At 44.2% G+C, this 8,834-nt stretch overlaps 1 protein-coding gene across 1 annotated transcript in view; it reads left to right on the top strand.

The window, feature by feature from the left end:
• Positions 1-7,031: 7,031 nt before the first annotated feature.
• The window catches only part of WNK3 (WNK lysine deficient protein kinase 3), an 81,755-nt gene continuing 79,952 nt past the window's right edge, over positions 7,032-8,834 (top strand). The window contains exon 1 of the mRNA XM_060269240.1: positions 7,032-7,481. The gene's annotated coding sequence lies outside the window, so the exon portion shown is untranslated. The remainder of the gene's footprint in view (positions 7,482-8,834) is intronic.

Genomic DNA, 8,834 nt, shown 5'->3' with positions numbered 1-8,834 from the left:
ACGCCATCTAAACACAAGGCGATGTGTTGCTGGTCTTCCTCCGATGCTTGTTGCCAAATGCCACTGGACGGCGTTTGAAACTCGGGGGTTTCCACGCTTGTGGAAACATTAACTTGGCAGACATCCACCATCCATACAGCTACGATTCAGGCACCATCCATACAGCTACGATTCAGGCATCATCATGGAAAGCTAGGCAATCTCAGCTGGAATCGCAGAAAGTCACTGGATAGGCTGACTTTCAGAAGACTTCAGTGGCTGCCTGGCAGGATACCACAGATCGGAACCCAGCCATGATCCTGCAGTCCGTCCGTCCCCCCCTTATGCTCTCACCACAGTGGCACCAGGAGAAACACCGCTCCCCTCCACCTACTGCCCGCTCCCACTGGCAGCATTTTAAGGGGGGATAGCTTTTGAATGAGTTAACCTCTGTGGTAGCCAATCACCACCTTAATTTACCCCCATATGCAATGCCCTAGCCATTTCATTTCATATATCTATAGTCCTACCCACCCTATTGATCTATAAAATCTAAAATTTTATAACTATAGATTTAATAACTCTATAGGATGATTTTTAAAAATCGATTTTATAGCTCTATAAACTGGCTTGGGGATTTCATTTGGGGTAAATTAAGACAGCCGACAGCCACCATAGATGGGAACTGAGCTTTGCTTCCATTCAAAAGCAGCACTGCTGCCTGCCAAACCCTAAAATAGCTACCCTGGGGCATGGGCAGAGCCAGGGGGCACCTGCCCCCCCAATTCAAGTAAATAAATAAAAATACTTAACTAACTGACCAGTTGCATAGCATATAACTCGGTTCTGCCCCCTCCCAACATAAAGCCTCTGCCCCCCTAAAATAAATCATGGCTGCACCCATGCCCAGGGGGGCAATGTGTGGTGGTGTGGTCATCAGACCATGGCCCTTCTGATACCTTTGGTCAGTGCCTGACTTAGCTGGCAGACCTGAGAAACACATCACAAACACTAATGTATCTTCTCTCCGTGAATGGCAGGAAGACATTTAGCTGGGGGAAACCTTTCCCACCAAGGGCAAGCAGATATGAGATCTTTCTCAGGTCAAACCTGAGGACTGTCATAAGACTATATAAAGCCAAGAATGCTTCCATATGACCTGTTTATTCTGATTTGTTTTCAGGGAGAGGAGACAATGTTGGCTATTTATTGAGAATTCATTCAGATTTGTTTGTGGGGAGGTTAGATAATGTTGCATCAAGCAAATTTTATCCCACACTTTCAAGTGCATTTCCCTATCACTATCCTTATCACCCAGGTGGCGCTGTGGTTAAACCACTGAGCCTAGGGCTTGCTGATCAGAAGGTCAGCGGTTCGAATCCCTGTGACGGGGTGAGCTCCCGTTGCTTGGTCCCAGCTCCTGCCAACCTAGCAGTTCGAAAGCATGTCGAAATGCAAGTAGATAAATAGGAACCGCTACAGCGGGAAGGTAAACGGTGTTTCCATGTGCTGCTCTGGTTTGCCAGAAGCGGCTTTGTCATGCTGGCCACATGACCTGGAAGCTATACGCCGGCTCCCTCGGCCAATAATGCGAGATGAGCGCGCAACCCCAGAGTCGGTCACGACTGGACCTAATGGTCAGGGGTCCCTTTACCTTTTTATCCTTATCACAAAAACTCTGGTCTTTTGGAGAAGAGGATTTGTTGTGCAATAACTCCCAAACAAGTATAATGATACAATCTGAATTTGCCTGCAAGTGATTGAAAATCACACAAAAATAGTGACAGTCTGGGAGCACCTTAAGAGAACTGCAGGAACAAGGGGAAGAATGTGGACTTATATCGTGCATGATGGCAAAATAAAACCAGTCACAGGTATTTGGGTGCCTCCTTCCTCCCGTTCACAAAGTTCTGGATCTTGGAATTTCTGATCCTGACAGTATCCTCACTCTTTATTTCAATTATTATTTCCCAGTACAGATTCTCCTCATATTCCACCCCAAAAACATAGGACCCAATGTGAGATTATGAGAATAGAAGATCTGCCCTTCAATGGTGCAAAATCCTGGGTAAGGGGATCTTTTTTTTTTTTTACAGCCAGACATTAATACATGACTGAACACATCTCACATCTTTGCTGAATTCCATCAGGAAAATTATGGATCAGGTGCCTCGTGGCACAAAACCCGCAAGAGCACAAATCGGCCTTGTCCTCTAGTGACTTGCAACACAAACTGATTATTCTTCTTTGGTGATCACTTGTAGCCGAGTAAGATTGTCTTCCATAAACACGGTTTTAACAATGAGTCCGTAAGTGACTGTGGAGGCCAATTCTGGATCCACACGTCCTTCTACAGTGGGGATTGGTTTGATCACGGGGTGGATTTGCCAAGCGTGTCTTCCTCTTAGCACGTTTCTCCCTTGTCTACTCAGAAGTAAGCTCCACTGTATTCAATGGGATTTACTCCCAGGGAATGGGTATATAGGAGTGCAGGAATATAATCTATATCTGTAGTTCCAGAAATATGTGCATATTGTTTGAAGTTGATAACATTTGTTTTTTGCTGCTTTGTTTGGAAAAAAGGAGGACCACAGGGCAGCAGAAGATTGCATGACGTGGTTTTTTTTTAATCTTTAAAAAACCTGTTCCACTATACAATCGTTATAGAAAAAATAGGGGTGTTGGCTTTTGCTGCCCAGTTCCCCAAGGGACTGAGTCCTCTTAAGTCCATGATTGGTCAGAGATGAACGGATGGAGGCAAGATCCATAGAAAGAAAGGCAGATCTTTGTTGCAACAGGGTTCCCTCCTCTCCTTGCAAGGAGGTAGGAGAGACCCAGAACAATGATGTGCTAGCCCCTATAAAGACCATCCTCCAAAATACCATACATACACCACAGAAGGAGGCAGTCTCCAGCAAAAAATGGAGAGTGTTGCTTCTCTCCTGCCAGGATGGTAACAGGCCTGGAAACGATGTCTTATGAGGAATGGCTTAGGGAGCTGAGCATGTTTAGCCTGGAGAAGAGAAGGTTAAGGGGTGATATGATAGCCATGTTCAAATATCAAGAAAGAGATTCCACCTAAACATTAGGAAGAACTTCCTGATAGAAAGAGCTGTTTGACAGTGGAATTTGCTGCCAAGAAGTGTGGTGGAGTCTCCTTCTTTGGAAGTCTTTAAGCAGATTTGACAGCCATCTGTCAGGAATGCTTTGATGGTGTTTCCTGCTTGGCAGGGGGTTGGACTGGATGGCCCTTGTGGTCTCTTCCAACTCTATGATTCTATGATACCTGAAGATGCCTTACTTTGTTGCATTTTCTGGGTAGCCTGGCCATTCCTTATAGATGGTAAATACTTTAGTTCCTGAATCTTTTACACATATTGATAGTTTGCTCAGCTTGATACTTGCCAGACTGCATTTGCAAGGAGGTGCAAGCCCCTACAGCCCAAAGATAATTGGAAAGCTTTTCCCATTTCCTTCCTCCTTGCAGAGAAATATTTGAGGAAAATTTGGGAGTCAAAACAGCTTCAGGATTGCTCTCCTGTACTATTTCAGTCACCTAGTTTATAAACAGTACTTATGATTTTGTGTTTGCCGTGTACATTTATGAACATTTATTCTACATTTGAGACCTTAGAATTCTTAAAACTCAATGCATGGCCTTAACGCCTTCTCTTGTCAACACTGAGGTAACTCCCGTTACAATGCGCGGCAACGCAACGACCCCCATCCCTTCCCATTACGGAAGGCAAAGCAAAATGGCCGACGTGGAATCTCACCCGCCGCTACTCTCCCGCCACATTCCCCGCCCGCCCGCTTTCTTCCTACAAGGAAAGGCCGCTTTGTACTACAATTCCCAAGAAACCCCGCGCGCAAATAGTCCGATGCCAGGGCTTGTTGGGGGGGGGGAGCTGCTGCTGGCAGATGCAGTCAAGTCAATGGGGATTATCCCCCCCCCTCTCCTGGCGCTCGCTGCCTCTCCTCCCTCCTTCCCCGCCTCGCCTCATCTTAGCGGGCGATGGTGAGGAAACCGAGGTTTCAGCAGCTGGGTCTTTTCTGGGGGTAGTTTCAGTGGCTGTGGAGAAGTAGTTGCCCAAGTGTGAGGGGGGCGCTTTACTCGCCCCCAAAGAAGAAAGGTCAGTGAACTAAAATGGAGGTTCCGTCGGAGAAGGTCTTGGGAAGCGGCGTGGTCCCGACTCCCGAGGCGGTCCCGCTCCTCAGTGCAAAAGTCCTGCGAATCATCTTTTCGAAAGCTCACATATGTGCCCTGCTTTCTTGCAAGGGGCTCAAGGCAGCCTCCGTTCGTGCCCCCAGCCGCTTTCCTCATCACAATAACCATGTGAGGTAGGACAGGCTGAGAGAGGGGGACTGGCCTGAGGCCGCCCAGTGAGCTTCGTGGCTGAGAAGGGATTTAAAGCGGTGTCTTGACGGGCATCGCCTTCCTTGGCACTGTAACCACCGTAGCCCAGGCTAGGTCTCAAACGGGATGGTGATATGTTTGTGTGCATCGATCAAGCTGGAGTTTCTGAGCCCTGCAACGTTTTTGGTTTTGCCTCTGATCCTCGGTTGTCTCTTTCCGCTGTAGATTTCCCTCACTCCACTCCAAACACATGTCCTTAATTCCGGAGGCAGTATGCTTATTTGGCTATGGGAGCTAATCTGAATGAAGCAGAAATTGGATAAGAATGAAGATGTGATAATCTTCTTCTTCTTCTTTGGCGATCACTCGTAGCCAAGTAAGGTTGTCTTCCATAAACACGGTTTTTAAAATGAGTCCATAAGTGACTGTGGAGGCCAGTTCTGGATCCACACATCCTTCCACAGTGGGGACATTGGTTTCCGGCCGGGAACTGAAAGGTCCACTCTTTTTAATTCTGAGAATAACTAAAGCATGCCATTCCTTCATCCTGGCAGTAACACATCACAGGAATGCATTCCCTACTAGTTCATATTTTGAGGACATAAGGTTCCCAACTACTTTTTTATTGGTCATCTGCAGTGTGCTAGTTGCTGCTCCCGGATACAGTTTATATCTCTGTCGAAGGTTTTCCAGCAGACTTTCTGCTTGCAGAAAAGCAGGTAGTTTGGGGGATGTTGGCCTCGTGTTTCTTATGGGCTTTCAATTAAAGACAACAACACATTTTTGAGTGGATGGTCAAACAAAGCAGTGCTATAAAAATGGCCCCTGTAATCGGAGGCATATTCTTTGTGGGACTGAGATTGTGTGTGTGTTTATCCCTGGAGATGCTAGGGATTGAACCAAGGGATTGAACCACTGCATACAAAGTGGATGCTCCACCACTGAGCTATGGCCCTCCACAAATGGTTTTCTTACACAGCAATGCTGACCACAAGATTTATGGGATATATCTTCCAGCACACCAAGGGTTGTACATCGACCAGTCTCTGAAGACTGATAAGGATATGTTTGGATCAACTGGCAATAGTTATAATTCTGTATAGGATGGTAGTCTTGTGCCTTCTCTAGGTCAGTGGTAGAACATCTGCTTTGCATACAGAAGGTTTCAGGTTCAATCCCTGGCATCTCCAGATAGGGGTGAGAGAGACTCCAATGGTCTCTTAGGCGTCTTATGTTCCTAACAGAAAAGGGAATTTATGCAGGTTTTCCTACTATACTGTGATGGGAGGAAGTGCACTGTTTGGAATACTTCTTTTTACAAGGTTTAGAAGCCCTGTTTTTTTTTTTATTGAAGCAGGTGGTACTAAGGGTGTTCTTTTTGTGAATGTATTTCAGTAAGAGCCAAAAGCAATTGTCTCATCAGAATAGTTGAAATGGAGTGGGTCTATTCAAAAACCATGAAAGCCAGCTTTTGGTGATTAGGCTCTAGTATCCCTGCTGTTCCTTTAGTTCGGTGGTTTTAAATGTTCCTCTATTTGAGAGACCCCTTTCCCATTGATTTTTTTTCTGCTGGTGAGCCCTTGAGTGTTACAGTGGATTTTGGAAAGTGGGGCACAGATTTCTCCTTAGGCTTGCTTTACTCATGGAACAGAAAGGGGTGCTAGAAACTGTATTTTATCACTTCAGACTGCAGGTGGGGTTGCCATTTTTTATGCTCCTGCATGTATAAGTGCTCCCTGCAGGAAGAACACCAGCATGTTGAGAAGAAAGGGACTACCAGGACATTTTTGACTGCTGCTTTAGCTTTTAACTGTGGAACATTCAAAACTTTGTTGCCCAACCTCCAGTCTGAAGTGGTGCAATCCATTCTGCTACATCAGAACTTAGTGGTATTCAACTAAATTTTACTTAGAATAGAACCGCTGAAATGAATGGACATGATTAAGACCTGTCCATTAATTTCAATAGGTCTACTCTGAGTAAAATGTAATTGACTATTACTACTGTACTTTGTGTTCTGATGATACACACATGTACTGCAGCAGGCACCACCTCTTTTAAAATGGTGTTTGCCATGTTTGTTTTTATAACTGGTGTTTGTTTTTATAATTACTTGTATTTAAAACAATTTAAAATCCTGATTAATCAGTATGCCATTTTAATGAATCAAAAGTTTTAAAATTGATTGAAGCTCTAGAATAAATGTGGAAGTATGTGTGAGCTTTTCAATTTTGTTTTTGATGTTGGAAGATGAGGGAGTATTTTCAATGAAGTACATGTTAGAAAGATAATGGTTATGGAAATTGGTGTAATTTTCATGTTTTTATTTTCACATTGTACTGTGATTTTGGTAGTGTGTGTGTTTTGGGAAATTGAGCATCAAATGTGATTTACTTCTGATTAAAATGTGCAAATTTGTGGTTGCTATGTATGTTATGGTTGCATTTGTAAATTTGTGGTTGCTGTTCTGTTCCTGTACAAGAGATGCTGAGAACATGAGGCTGTCTGTGTGTGTGTGCGCGCACACGCACGTTTTGCTGAGCTTGGCATAGTCATGCTAGTACATCTTTAAACCGACTAAATTAAATGACATGTGTCTGCAGAAGTGAGCTAATACTATCACCATGTCTTATTTCTGCCTACTTATGCTCTCACAGAGAGTGGAAATCTCCACTGCTGAAGATGGGAAAGAGCATATTCGTTTGACATCCGGGTGTTCTGCCTTTATACACCATCCCTCTCTGTGTGTCTTTCTCCCCCTCTCTTTTATAGGGCAGATGGTTTACCCCATGTAGTTTGCTTCATTGAGACTTTGTCGGCATGTCAAGCTGTACGAGGGCTGCCTCTGCTTCCATCTCCTCCTCCTCCTCCCGTTCTCTGTGTATATATGGAGGGGTTTCCTCCGAATAGTACAGCCCAGACAGAAGGTAGAAGGGAGAGGATTGCTCTTCACCTGCTTTATCAGACGAGGTTCACCATTACCCGGAAGTTATTCCTTGTAAGGAGATGGGGGTCTTTCTCCCCCTTGATGCAGTAAGCATCCCCCACCACCTTTTTGCTGCTTCCATGGGGTTTGTTTGAGAGGAGTCCACAGAGATGGAGAGATGCCTCCCCGCGGGCACTAGCCCAAACCTTATACACTTGGGTAAGAAGGGGGTGGTCTAGGGATGGTTTTTGTTCCCTAAAGGATGGGTGGGTAGTAAGAAGAGAGATCGCAAAAAGAGGAGGAGGGGGTCTGGGCGGCTTTTGTGCATGTGACTACAGTATGTCTGGATGAATCGGCGTGCTGAGCACTGTTGGAGTATTGGTGGTTGGAGTAGAAAATGGATCCGGCCGAGGATTTATGTTATTATCTAAAGTACCAATACTTAGAAATTAATTTATTTGAAATCAACACGACTTAGTTCCTAGAAAATATATGAGCCTTGAGGTATCAATTAGGTTCCCCCCCCCAGGCTGGGGGTGATTTAATCTGTGAGTGGTGTTTGGTGTTCAAAAGACAGGTGTGTGGGGGGTCACGATGGATGGAATTTCTTTGTTGGGTGAGTCATGTGCTCAAAAATGATGAGGCAGGGAGGAACGATAGAGCTGGAATTTTATACTGATATTTTATTTAGCATGTGGAGGAAAGAGGCAGAGTACATGTGTATAGAATTCCAATGGACTAGATAGGGGAGGAGAAGAAAGCCTCTTAAATTATTTGTGGCATTTACTCTCATTGTTCCACAATGTCCTATTAACCACATGCCTAAAAAACCCTCTATTTCCCCCTTTGTATGTGGTTTCTATTATTGTTTGTTTGCATGTACCCTTCTGTGTTGTGGTATCAACCTCATTCTGCGGGATTTTTTTTTAAAGACCTTTTGTGTGTGGCTGTGTAGTTCCTCCACCCCTAGGAATTTTGCAGACTGGATTCATCAGTGGGTTTTTTCCTCATAGAGGGGAGAGTGTATATGTAGATTGTGTTTGTTTTAAAATAACTCTGGATACAATACTAAACATACTTCCTGGGGGAATATCCTCCACGGGACATCGTGGGACTTTCTTCTGAGTAAACATGCATAGGATTATGCTGTTTGAGTAATTTAGCTTTGTTGGTGAAATATTTTAATTGAGATGGGTGGGGGGTATGATCAGCACTTCCATCTGGGGCATCTCTCCTTGTCTGATCACCCAAATTAAATACATAGTTCCTTTGCTTTCCTTAGATGGATTTTTATTACTTGTTCTTTAGAACCATTGCCGCTGTGTGTTTGTTTTGTACCTTTTATCATGTTATTTTTTGATACTTTAATATCCAGCTGCCTTTAGGCTGCATTTGAAATGAAAGTCATGTAATAGTAGGGACAAATAGGTTGGTGAGTGCTTTCTGCATACTTTTGTTGTGCATTAAAAAGTATCAGACAAACCCAGCTTCCCTAGTTGTATTATGAAATTTTGCTCATGGTTTGAGACTGTAAAAAAGGCATTTAAATATATCCTGCAGCTATCTAGGTTC

Source organism: Zootoca vivipara, chromosome 16 (assembly GCF_963506605.1).
Source record: "Zootoca vivipara chromosome 16, rZooViv1.1, whole genome shotgun sequence".
NCBI classification, from domain to species: domain Eukaryota; kingdom Metazoa; phylum Chordata; class Lepidosauria; order Squamata; family Lacertidae; genus Zootoca; species Zootoca vivipara.
The sequence above is the reverse complement of the archived record's forward strand: the minus strand, read 5'-3'. Positions and strand labels throughout refer to the sequence as shown.